General features: G+C 40.0%; 1 long non-coding RNA gene across 1 annotated transcript; it reads right to left on the reverse strand.

Moving 5' to 3' along the window:
• Window positions 1-2,152: 2,152 nt before the first annotated feature.
• On the reverse strand, window positions 2,153-3,464 carry LOC131684435 (uncharacterized). Its single transcript, XR_009304651.1, has 3 exons — window positions 3,233-3,464; window positions 3,068-3,172; window positions 2,153-2,899 (listed from the first exon to the last, which is right to left on the reverse strand). It is a non-coding gene; the product is annotated as an uncharacterized LOC131684435 (long non-coding RNA).
• Between the last annotated feature and the right edge of the window lie 10,556 nt (window positions 3,465-14,020).

A 14,020-nucleotide genomic window follows, 5' to 3' on the forward strand; every position in this document is an offset into this window, starting at 1 on the left:
GTAGCCACATTGGGTGGTGTAATCAAAATAAAAATGGCAACGCTAGCAAAATGTAAACACAAATCAACACTCCGGATAAACCTATTGTCAGTTGACATTTCGACGAGTTTAGATTCGAGTTAATAATAGGGACCCCTTTTCCAGTGAGTGGCTGAGTGATCCCAGCCCAGTCCGCCGCCCCACAAAATGTTTACAGTGGGACCTATGCCTGTGACATATAGGTTCAATGTAAAACGATTCGGCCCATCAAAGAACGTTCGCTGGGCGAGTTTTCTTACGGCCAATTTCTTCACTGGATGAAAACCGGTTCCCAGTGAGCAAATTTTCTGGCAGAGGCCGCTCTGCTAGATTTCTGTAAGTCTTGGTTTGGCAGCCCTGTCAGATTTCTGCGCGTATCCTGTCGGGATAGTTGAGCTAGGGCGAACTCGGTTTCGCTCGCGTTTTCTGGCAAATTTTGACAGGAACGGAGCTAAACCTTGGCATAACTCGGACATAAACTGTGCAAAGATCCTGGCAATTTCTACCTGGTAGAATTTAGCACGAATCGAGCAAAACATCTGACAAAGATGTGGCAGGAAGCGTGCTGAGATCCTGGCCGTACATTTCTGGCTGGATTCTGGATAAAAGTGAGCAGCATCGGTTGGTTCAACCGCTTCTGTCAGAAACGGTTGTTGCATTTGAGCGTATTCGTTGCCAGAATTCTCGCACAAATCGCAAAATGCTCGCAGAAACTCTGCCAGCAACAATTTCGCTTTGCTCAACTTTTTCTAACTTTCTGCTTGCCACGCTGACCGTGTTTTAGCTGAAAACTAGTTTTCAGGTTGCTGGGTAGCAATTGGCCGAAAACTGGTTTTCAACGAAAACCGGTTTTCATCCAAGTGAAGAAATCGGCCGTTAGAGGTTTCGACATCTGATAATGAGGTACTATACGCTAATTTAACCGTAGTGACAAGTAAAGTTTTACTGAACCAAATATTATAAACATGGAGAACATTCTGCAATGTTAAACAATTCAACTGGAAATATTCTAACAATTGCAAACTCGAGTTTCTGTGAAAATCTGTTTTAACAAAAATCTCATTTGTGTACACAGATTCTGTGATGAAAATCATGGAAAAAATATATGATTTTGCAGAAAAATCTGTAAATGTGGCAACCCTGCATCTGGCATCTTCGGGTCTGATTGAAATGAAAATGTTGCTTGATTACTACGACTACCTTCAGTTTGGTTACCACCGCAACATTCTTCCTTACAAGTTATGAACTACGGCTTTTCATTGCATGCAAGTTGTTGCAGTTAACGCCTAATGCGTATGCAATCTCTACACGTATAACAATTATAGAGAAACAATTTCTCAAAATCCCATTCGCGATCTTACGCTGAATGTTGATTGTCAGATGGCACGAGAGTGCAAAGATGATGTTTTTATTTTCATTTTTCAAAACGCATCGTGAAGTAAATTTTTAATTTTATAAGCTCATCTGATATACCAATCAAATGTTATTTCTTTTAATACAAAATATTTTTTTTGAAAAAATAGTTTTCCTTCCGATGCAAATTATATAGAAGGTAAATTTCTCGATACACCATTCTTCCGGTTTCAGGGTACACTAATGTTTTTGTTTAATGTGAAACTTAGTTAGGTTCTAACCCCAACTGCTGTCAAAATGTATGAGCTGACAGCGGTTGGGGTTAGAACTTGACTCAATTTCGGGGTCAAGCCAAAACGACATAATTGTTGATTGTTTGGTTTTTACTAAGGTGACATTAAAATATATTATTTTTTCATTTGTCACGTAAAAGTTTATACTAAAATGAAATACGGAGCTACTATCCAAATTGAAAGCTGGACGGAAATAGGATAGTAGGCGAAAATCACGGGATTAAATGTGGAGGTGTTGATAGTCGATTTTATCCACTGATAAATCCAACATCTTTTAAATCTTTCAATGTGATAATTCCTTTTCACGAGGAATTGCTGTCTGCCTGTATGGAGCGACAACTTGAAGAATACGTAGTTCGTTACATTGACGGTGCTTTGTTGGAGGACCTAGCTGGTGATAGGGTATATTGTCGTGAAATAACACTGGTAGATACTATATCGTATTCCAAGCATTCTGTGTGGCGTACAATCGGCACTTAAACAGGGAATATGCTGTAAAAGATAACTTTAATACCGCATGTGAGTCCGAAAAAGAGGATTTTGTTAAATTTTTTAAGTACAATTGCAGTATTCTAGTCAGGGCTAGATATGGTCGGCGTTAAGTCAGACCGGACTAAGTCGCAAAACATAAAAAATGAGATAATGATAACACTGGGTGAAGAATTTCTTCAGCTACATTCGACTTTTGCCAGATTTGAAATATGTAGCCATAAACAAGAATGATTACAAAAAAAATAATTCCCAATTATAACGTAACGGATGCTGCGATTCAAACTTTAAAACCGTTTTTCTCGAAACCAATATTTTGTCACTTAGTTCGGTCTGACTAGAATGTGCACCGATTCTTGTTGTCTTGTCTAGTCAGGGCAATGACTGGACATTGCAAACTTAAATATCTTATGGCAACTGTTCTACATGTTATGCGCTGACAAAGATCAACGTAAAGCTTAACGTTTAAAAAACTGAAGTAACTAAATATTGGGTTACTTGTACAAAGGAGACTATAATAATCGTTTTACTAGTACACGTTGGACGGCAAATACGTATGATCAAGTACATACAATCCTCAATCTCACTTGCGTTCCTAATTACGTTTGAAATATTGGAGTCCAACCAAGGAGTCGTAGATAGGCCATCTGAAGCAGTTAAACCGATTGACTCAGAACATTTACCAATGACATTCACGTCACAGACTACAGCACACTTGCTGACATCATCTGCTGCCACACATTCACCTAAAACAAATGAAATAATCTATATATGGAAACTCTAAAATTTGAAACGAAAATCTTATTTATGTATACCTAACGTAACGATTCACCAAACGAGCAAGTGACACAATCTGTTCGTCTGGTCAATCTTTAATTAATTCGTAACTTAAAAGAAATCTTAACCCAGCTTACCTATATCAGCACTTTTTTCAGTGATATAATTCCCTTTAATTTTAGTTGCCTCTGCATGCTTATTCGGCTTGTTGGTGGCGGCACCATCCGCTGCTAGAAGTTTTTCTATAAGAAATTAAAAATAATCGTTCTTCCTCTGTATCGCATATCAATAATAACTCTTACCTTATTTCGCAAAAATAACTTGCAATTGTTCTATTGGACATGCTTTTATTTAAATTTTTAAACGGCGCAACTGAATAAATTTAGTGGAAGCTTTCGTACAACTGCGTAGTTTTACTCTGCTAGAAATTAGTTAACCTGTCCTGGGCATAACACGGTTGGATGTTGTTTGCTCGAATCAAAACTCGTAGAATGAAAAACAAAGTTCATTCTGTAGCGTCAAACTGGCGCCTAGGTGGCGAAATCGTTAGAGTTCTACGGTGAGCTAAAGCGTTGCCAGAAACATTTTGTTTTCCAGATTATGCTTTACGAAACTTCCGATAACCATCCAATACCTTTCAGGAAGCTATGTTTAAGGTATACCAGTACGATACTGTTTAGCCGAATAACAAAGGCTTGGAACCGACGCGGCTCAAAGCCACTGAGTATCAACCGGGCGAGGTAGCCGCCGACCCGCCGCCGGAAGTAAGCAAATCTGTGATCCACTCGTTTGCCCGGCTTAGCACGCGTAAAAATCGATGTGGCGTAGCCACATTGGTTGGTGTAATCAAAATAAAAATGGCGGCGCTAGCAAAATGTGAACACAAATGAACACTCCGGATACACCTATTTTCAGTTGACATTTTGACGCGTTTAGATTCGAGCTAATAATAGGGACCCCTTTTTCAGTGAGTGGCTGAGTGATCCCAGTCCAGTCCGCCGCCCAACATAATATTTACAGTGGAACGTATGTCTGTGACATATAGGTTCAATGTAAAACGATTCGGCCCATCGAAGCACGTTTGCTGGGCGAGTTTTTCTTAGAGGTTTCGACACATGATAATGAGGTACTATACGCTAATTCAACCGTAGTGACAAGTAAAGTTTTACTGAACCAAATATTATAAACATTGAGAACATTCTGCAATGTTAAACAATTCAATTGGAAATATTCTAACAATTGCAAACTCGACAATCTGTGAAAATCTGTGTTTTTTGCAGAAAAATCTGTGAATGTGGCAACCCTGCATCTGGCATCTTCGGGTCTGATTGAAATGAAAATGTTGCTTGATTACTACGACTACCTTCAGTTTGGTTACCACCGCAACATTCTTCCTTACAAGTTATAAACTACGGCTTTTCATTGCATGCAAGTTGTTGCAGTTAACGCCTAATGCGTATGCAATCTCCACACGTATAACAATTATAGAGGAACAATTTCTCAAAATCCTATTCGCGATCTTACGCTGAATGTTGATTATCAGATGGCACTAGAGTGCAAGGATGATGTTTTTATTTTCATTTTTCAAGACGCATCGAGAAGTAAATTTTTAATTTTATAAGCTCATCTGATATACCCATCAAATGTTATTTCTTCTTTTTAATAGGGTGTGTCTTTTGCAGTACAGGGTTTTCCGGGGTAAATGATTCGAAAACTCTATACTCCAAAGCAGTGGTTTTCAACCTTTTTCATTCCATGTACCCCTTTCCGAATATAGATCCCCATGATGAACCTCTTTCTGAAAATTACATACCATCATTACCCATCCTGTCAGAATCTAATGATTTGCAATTGGATGAAACCCATAACTTTCCAATTGGAAACCTGTTCCTGGACAGTCTAGGTAAACGTAAACAGGAATTTTAGAATAAGTTAAAATTTATCCCGCATGATTCACCCCCTACAATAGTCTAATTTACCCCTGGGGGTGAATTCACCTCCGGTTGAAAACCACTGCTCTAAAGTAAGTAAGTAAGTAAGTAAGCTAATGGTCGTCAGTTTCTTGGCTCCAGTTTAATTTACGTGGTGGCGTCACATATCGCAGCTAACGTTTCTTTTAACCCTCATTCTAGTTAGTGAGTTCCTGGTCGCCTTAGCGAGAAGTACCGCTGGCGTCCACTTTACACAGCCCAACATTGGTTTGGACTACCCAAGAATTGAAATAACCTCCAGTGACTGCCGGGTCTCTTATCAGAATCTTGGTAACCCTTTATAGACCATCTTCTTTTTCTACCACGTACAGGGCTCCAAAACTATTTTTCTTTAGAAGTGTGGGCGTCATGAAACATGGAAAAACCTGGTTTAACAAAGATAGGTATTTCTTTCTCAGTGCTACAAGCTGCTCAATATTTATCTTCCGATCTAGTCCCAGTCTAAAATAAAAGGTTTTAACAGTTTTCAATCATATTGCAAGGCTACAAAAATATCCTAAATTTCATTTTCACCATTAACAGAAACTATCCCTGGCAGCACTGCTTCGGCGGAACCCAATCAGAATAATTGTAAAAACTGCTGTTCTAATGATAATACTTATAACTGTTAGCGCTCAAATGAAAGATACTAGTCCCAGTTATTAGCCTTACTTGTCGTTGTAAACATATTTTGTGTAAACCAAAAGTTGTAGTCGTTTATCAACAACATGGGCCTCAAGGGGTTAAATATGCTATTGGAATTCTGAAAAGGAATCAATTGTTGAAGGGGATAATGCGAGAAAAGCAACATTGTGTCAAAGTTCACTGGACCTCAGAGCAGCATATTCATCAGAATTTTACACCGGATTTCATTGAAAATGGGAACATGATTCCATCAACATCTTGAATAAATCATTCAGCAGAATTCTATCTTGAGAAGGATTCCACCAGAACTTTGAGAAGCTTTTCTCTAGAATCCAGCATCAAAATTCAGAGAAATAACCATAGAAAGGCGGATAAGGATTCAATCGAAATTCTGAATTAGATTCTATTGGAATGATAAGAAAACTTCGATCAGAATCCTGGAAAGCGAAGGCCAGAATCCAACCGAGCAAAGTAGGTATAATGACATAGAATGTGTCAAAAAGGCCTGCAGTAACCGAAATGTGAATCACGAGCAAAATGAACTTTTAGTTTGAAACTAAAAAGTTCCATATTTGGCAACACTGCCGTTAAAAACTAGTATTTTTTCTAGATTACTTGAGCAAATCCTTCAAAAATCATCTCGCTGGTTGATTCTCGTGCAAACAGTAATAGAGATATAATCCGAGAAAAACCTTTTTTTTAACAATTTGTTAAAATTAAAAGTATTCCCAAGACCGAGAGGTGGTTCAAATGTCACAATAATTTAGGTTATTATATATTGGTTTTTTGGTCACTTTGCGCGGAATATATAAGCAATTTTTGAGATAGGCCAAAATTTGAGAGGAGGTTAACCCCAGGCCCCCCATTACCCGAAAAAAAAATCTATCGACTGCAATAATCGAATAAGCACTATAATCAGACATTCCAGTTGAATTTATTATAGCAAGGCGTTGAATACTAAAAAGGCACCAAGCCAAAAATTTCCTAAACGTTCAAAACCTCTCTGTGTCCTACTAATGTGGAATATGAGATCCTCCAGATTTTTTTAGTATTTAGTATTTCACTTGACAGTAGGGTACGTCGCGGTTGCGGTAATTACCGCAACCGCGCGGTATTTACCGCACCCGCACCGAAAAATCTGCGGTGCGGTGAGACACTTTTTCCCGCAGATGCGGTGCGGGAAAGAGGTTTTACCGCGCGGTTTTACCGCCACCGCACAGCAAAAAAATAATTGATAAAGTTATAATTTTGATTATTCTAAATTGATAAACAGATTGCTATAATGAAAGAAAATATTTGGACGCTATTATTTTTACAACATATTTTGGACTAGTTATTTTATACTTCTAAGCCAAACTTAACAAACTAATTATTTCAAATACATAAAATGCAAGATCCAAATAGAGACAAAAATATTAGATCATTTAAAAGCAATAAATTTTTACTTTTAAATTCAATTTAAAAGTGCATCACTTCTCTCGATTTCTGTTGGTAATCGTGGAATTATGAAACGTCTTCGATATCAATTTTTCAACTGTGAATTTCGACTAATTTAAAGAAATTAGAGATGAACTAATTATGCTGGGACTTAAACACAACCCATAGAATATAATTATCTTCATCAAACCAAACGAATTTGAAGTAATTGGCAATAAAGGATACAAATGTATGAATGCGTTCAAAATAAGGAGGGGTCCAAGTTAGGATGATTATTCTATCATTCGTTCATCAACATTGTATTTCTATCTTCTTTGATTGCTGTGTAAATTCAATGTGAATTTTTCTACAGTCAATTTTATTGGACTCTTTCTCAAAAAGTATGCTACATAACATTTTTTCGCGTACTTCCATTCAAATTTACTATAATTTTCTACCAAATTAAGTCCTAATATTTTTCAGTTAAGACTATTTTGTAACTTTTTTGAAGCTTTTTTGCCAAATAGGGTAAGGTGGGGCAAATCCGACCGTTGGGTAAACCCGACCCCCCTCTGTTACCGAAAATCAGAAGCACTACGCGAACTAATATCAATGTTGTCGTGTAGAGCATCGAAAATAATCATAATGGTGGTATGACAGCATTTTATTAGTCTACATTAAGATGCTCATACGACAAAAAGTGTGTTTTTACAATTTTTGATTTGACTTTTGTGCATCATTGACTACAAGATATTTCTGATTCTTAAAGTGATTACATAATAAATGTAAGTGGATTTAAATTCTTTGATTTAAGTCCTACAAAGTGCATAGATGAATTTAGTTCAACCTTTTTCATATATTTTTTAATTGCATCGTAATGAAAAATGACGCGGTGGGGGCAAATCCGACCTCAAAATATTGGGGTAAATCCGACCGCTTTTTTGCTAAGAAAAATTTTATTTATCAAATTGAAATATATTTTTATTGTTATTATTTATTATTTTTATGCAAAATGGTTCACAATTACAAACAAAAGACACAAAAACGTGATGATTATAGTATTCGTCGAGCAATAGCTCCGATGCAAACGGGAATATCATTACGTGCTACTGCTCGTGATTTTAGCATTCCAAGAAATATATTGAACTCCATTTTCTTCATGTTGCAATTCAATAACACAACATTCATTGATTTATCATTGAAAAACCTTAACATTTGAGTAATATCTGCACTAAATCAACCAAAAACATAGGGGGTCGGGTTTACCCCACCATTTTTGACAACAGCAAAAATGAACCTTTTTTTTAAACGCTTGTATCTCAAGATATTCCGAAGATCCAAATAAAATACTATATACACAAAGTTGCCCAGGAATCTAACCATTAATTTGGTATATAAAACGACTTGATCCGATGTAAAATGAGCATTTTACAGCCAAAACCATTTACTAGGTCGGATTTGCCCCACCTTACCCTACCACATAGTTTGACTCCCGTTCACTTCAATTACAGTAGAACTGCAGAATATACAATAACATTTTATTATATATGGTTACACAAATGAACAATTTTTCAACACTATTTTTAGAAATATAAAATTTTTACCGCATTTACCGCATTACCGCGCGGTGCGGTGTGGTAAATAAAGTGCGGTTGCGGTAAGCGGTGCGGTTTTATTATTTTTTTGCGGTTGCGGTGCGGACAATTCATTTACCGCCCACATCCGCACCACGACGAACCCTACTTGACAGTGTGGTGCAAATCATGGAAAGCGAAAATATTGTGGAGAAAGAAAAGTTTCGTTTTTCTATATACGACACATTTATGGTGCTGAAAACCGAGCGCATAAGCTTAACCCATACATGCCCATGTTGTTTGTGGACAACAACGTTTTTAAACAGTTTTAACTTTTGTTTGAGACAAAAGTTCTTCATCAAAAAAGTAAGGCTAATCAAGGTGACTATTGCCTTTCATTTGAGTATCAACAGTTGCAAAGATCAGCTCTAGAACTGAAGTTATTGCAAATAGTCTGATTGGATTCCGATGTAGCAGTGCTGCCAGGAACAGTTTATGTTGATGACGGAAAATGAATTTTTCATACATCTTCGTTATGTTGCAATATTTTTGAAAATTGATAAAACTTATCAATTTAGACTGTCTTTGGCTACGTTTTCCACACAATTGGACTGTTGTAAATATTCTAGAAGAATGGCATTGAGCATTAGAAGGTAAAAATTGAGCAGCTTCTAGCACTACAAAGAAAGCACCTAACTTTATGAAAAAGGCTTTCGTGTTTCTTGACACCACCGTTTTCAAGAAAAAATAGTTTTGAGACCCTATATGCAGTAGAAAAAGTTGGGCATGATAGGGTTAACAGGACGTTCCAGCAGGTGGTCGTACGAGTTGCGATTGAGTTATGGAGGCGGTACGCGTTATCGTCGAAATAATCCTCATCTGCATCACCCTGGCATAGGATATCAAGTGCTACAATCAATGAAACGTCAGAAACGCGAGGAAGATGATGAGAATCGATTTGATGGTGACGTGGTAGGAGGAATGGGACAATACGGAGAAAGGAAAGTGCACCTACTGGCTCATCCAAACCTGTTGACGTGGGTCAATAGAAAGCACGGAGAGATTATCTTCCACCTGAAACAGCTCCTACCGAGCTACGGCTGCTTCAGGAAATATCTTCATCGGTTCGGATACGCAACGTCACCATTGTGCCCGGAGTGTGAGACCATTATGTAGGGAGCTACTTAAAACGGGAGGACATCAACCCGGATAATGGAGGCTACAGAATGACAAACGACGTAAAGACATGCAACGCAGTAAACAGAGTTATGATGACCGTCTTACAGCCGAAACGGCGTGATGAACATCGAGCAACGGTTTCGAGAGAGCAATCACCGCCAGAGAACTTTCGCAGGAATAAGCTAGATCCACCGCCGAGGACTAGTCGAGTAGACTGCAACAGAGCACCGAGCTTGAGTCGTCGAAACGCCAGCGAACCGGACGCCACCCGGAATCGCCAGACCGACCACGGCACCCCACCGGTTGTTCCAATAGAAATATAACGAAAACAAAAGAAGAATCGATATTTGTGTCGCATTCCTTGCGAATCATTTTTCTGCAACTGCTGGAGAACATTTTTCGCCAGGGAACTCTCCGTCAGCGTAAGCTAGATTCATCGCTGGGGACTAGACCGCGGCGAGACACTACCAGTCGCGGGTCATCGGGGCACCAGTGAACCGGACGCCCTGTTTCACCGTAATCACTGAGCTGACGTCGCCACCTAGTTGATTAGTTAGTAGATTGTTAGTCGAGAAGTTGAATGGAGTTGCGTTGCTAAATGGCACCGGTCACGAAGGAAAAGGGCTCAAGAAGTTGTGGTACTGAAACCGAAGAAGAATCGGTATCGGGAGAACTTCTTTCGCCGGGAAACTCTCCGTTAGCGTACAGTCAGATTCACTGCCTGGATCTGAACTGCGTAGACTACGAGAAGATACCACCAGTCGCGCCGGGGCTTCAGCAAACCGGACGCCTTACTCTACCGGAATTGCCGAACTGCCCTCGGTACCTGGCTGGTTGGATCGCTTTCGCCGAGAAATTCTTCGTCGGAGTAGGCTAGATCCATCGTCGGAGACTAGACAGAGTAAAGCGCGAACAAGTCGGAAGCTCAGCGAGTAAGTGGTACTAAATGGCATAAGGGAACTGGGCTCAATAAATTAGGCAGTCTGGAGTTTGTCGCCCAGATTGTCCTCGGAAGAGCACTAATTCTAGACCATCGGATAGCTTTCCTACTACCATACGGAAAGTTATGCCATAAAGTAATGCCGGGGAGGAATCAGGTTCCGTGCAAGATTAGTTGTATTAGCGGGTCGGGTGACTAAACCCCTGAGTTGTTGGTTTTTGTAATTTTTTTCCTGCTCGGATTGATTTAGAGAATATTTTCATAAATATACAAAAAATATTCTAACCCCCCCCCCCCTCCTCGAAAATTTTTCTTACTACGCCACTGACGAGCGTACCTAGGACGCTGTCAACAGAGTAGTTACGAGTATACTTTCCGAGCTGCAGAGAAAGTGGTGAAGGGACCAACAAAGTAGCGACATTTGTTGGAACGCCGCCCTGGAACCACAGATCGGGATTCGGGAGAAATTTCGTCACCGGGGAACTCTCCAACGGTGTAGACTGGGTGAGTAGAATACGGCGTTGCACCGGGTTCGGGTCGTCGGGGAGCCAGTTAACCGAACGGCAGGCTTCACCGGAATTGCCGGACCGACCTCGACACCCTATCGGGTAACTCGTGAGTAGGCTAAATCTACCGCCGAGGTTAGATCGAGTAGACCTAGTCGAATAGCTAGCAGTGGGTTGTTGGGGAGCCAGTAAACCGGAAGCTACGTTCCACCCGGAATCGCTGGATAGACTTCAGCACCTACTGGCTGGCCCGTTGAGTACGCTAGGTCCACAGGAAGGGGGTTAGACCGAGTAGACGAAGCGGGGTGTTAAATGGCTCACAGAAACGAACATCGGTATCGGGAGCAATCTATCGTCGGTGGACTACCCGACAGAATCATGGCGAAAAGAAGCGCTAATTAGCTCACGAAACAAACACCGGGACCGAGAGAAATTCCGTTGTCGGGGAACTCTCAGTCGGAGTAGGATAATATCCGAGTCGATCTAGATAAAGCTGGGAGCTAAAAGCCGATTTCTTCACCCTCGCTTAACGCTTAAGCCAGGTTTAAACGTACTGGTGAACCTGGTTTAAAAGTTAAGCGAAGGTGAAGAAATCGGCCCAAAATGGCTCATGGAAGCGGGTATCGGTGTCGTGGGAAATTTCTCCGTCGGAGAACTATCAGTCGGAGTAGGGTGACTTCATCGTTGGGGACTATCCAAGTAGATCGTGATAACGCCGGGAGCTAATGACTCACGCAAACATGAGCTAAATGGCTCGAAGAATCAGCACCTCAACGGTTCACGGGGACGAGATGGAGACAAGAAGCAAGAGAAGAGTCCAGAGTTAAATCAAAGTAGGTCTCCGAGATAGAGCAGAAGGAAGAGGTGCGACGAAGGCACAACGAGCCCCCCCCATAATTACTTCGTATCTTGATGTAGTTCCATGGGGAAGAAGGGTGTAAAAAATGTTTTAGTAGTTTGGCACGAACGTGAGTCGTGAGTGGGACTCAAGGCCAATACACTACAGGCTAGGCTTTTGAAGCGTTTTAAACCTTCATAAAAAACAGGTATGTGTCTTGCTCAGGTGCGCACCTGGTAAGGGAAAGAGGATTAGGTCCGGGATCTAGTACGAATCCCAAAATTGGTTAAGATACGGACTAAACTAGTTAGGATGCATGGACCAGTCTAGATCCTTGATCTATTCCGGATTTGAGATCTCGGTATAAAACGGAATCAGGAATCTGGAACCCAAAGCGAAAGATTGGTTCAAAGTATCGCATCGATTTTAAAAATTTGTTTGTACTTCGGCAGAAACTAGCTTGAAACCCGCCGGAATTCCGATTGGGTTGGCTCGGAACTATTCCAATCAAAGGATTCGACCGAATTAACTCACATACGAACAAAGCCAAGGTTGACACATACATGTACAGCTACCGAAGTTCACTATTTCACCGTTTAGTATCTTTGCAGGAATATGGGTTAAATACAGAGATGAACCTAAAGGGAGCAAAAACTGAAGAATTTATTATTGTTTCTAACGTAATGTGGTAAAGAGGTATAGGCTTCATCAGTAGGGTTCATTATTCCTTCGGAAGTAAACAATCTGAACGGTTTGCTTTGTGGCTTGTATTGTGTTGTCATTTTTCGTTTCGCTACCAATTTCATTCGCCATCCTTTTCCTTCCCACCAGGAAAGTGATGAGATGACATGGCAGGGCAGAAATCCCCAACATGGGGAACGTGCCAATGAAGCAAATATATCCTAATTCCTGATTCCAGGACCATCCTACACCATCAGAAAGGTAATTGAAGTTAGTGTAAATCGATGTTTTTTCAAAATTTAATTGCTGCTTCCGTTGTCACGCTGACTGGTTTTTAGCAGCAAATTTGAATTTTAAATTTTATTGAAAAGGTTTAGGAAATCGCATTTACATGGGAAAAAATGAAAATGATCCATTGGCTGGCAGTCTGGGTAGCACATCAATTTGGGTCCCGTAATGAATTTAACCTTTTAGGAAAAACACAATAATTTAATCCCATTTAACCTACACCAGCCAGCTTCATTGGTTTATTTTTCAATTAATTGGCTTTTATTGTCGTCCCAGCGAAGATCAGCCACGGGAACGCCCATCTCCTAACGAACTGCTCGGCTGGAACGGCGGCGGCGGCGTTCCGATCAGCCATGAATTCAATCAGCACCCAGCGGGGCAACACGAGCATGACGGTGTGACCCACAAGTCCTGCCCGGCCGGAGTGGATGCTGGTATTTTTTTTTACGACCGCGATGATGACAGTTCCGTATAAATGTGTACATACCTATATACGAATTTTCGGAGGGAGGTTCGGTATGAAATTGAAATGCAATTATTGAATTGATATTGTTTCTCTGTTCGATATTTTTATTCTTTTTGCCTTTTATTGTATTTTCAAACTTTTCGTCAATAATAATATTAATGTACACAAATTTAATTTAATTAAATTATTCATTGTCCGGCGTGGGTGCCCCGGAGCCGTGCGCAGTTTACAATTAAAACAATTTTAACAAGACGGGGGTTGCTGAAATTACATCGATTGCGGATAGATTACAGGTTCGCCAGATAAAATGGAAAAATAAACCGAACGCAGTGAAGAGTGGGAATTATTTTTCATTACGGAGTTGATTGCATTAATTAAATCGAAAATGGAAAATAACGCTGGGATTATTAAAAGTAACGTTAAACATGTGCAATTTAAATACAGCGAAATCAAAGGAGTAGCTGAGGGTGTAATTGGAAAACCGACTAGTATGTTGAAAATGATACTCTTCATTTGCCATTTGTTATCCTACTTTGATATTTGTTTGTTGTTTATCAAGATTTACCTTTGTTCTATAGACCCTACTA

The sequence above is a fragment of the Topomyia yanbarensis genome, chromosome 2 (genome assembly GCF_030247195.1).
Source record: "Topomyia yanbarensis strain Yona2022 chromosome 2, ASM3024719v1, whole genome shotgun sequence".
NCBI lineage: Eukaryota > Metazoa > Arthropoda > Insecta > Diptera > Culicidae > Topomyia > Topomyia yanbarensis.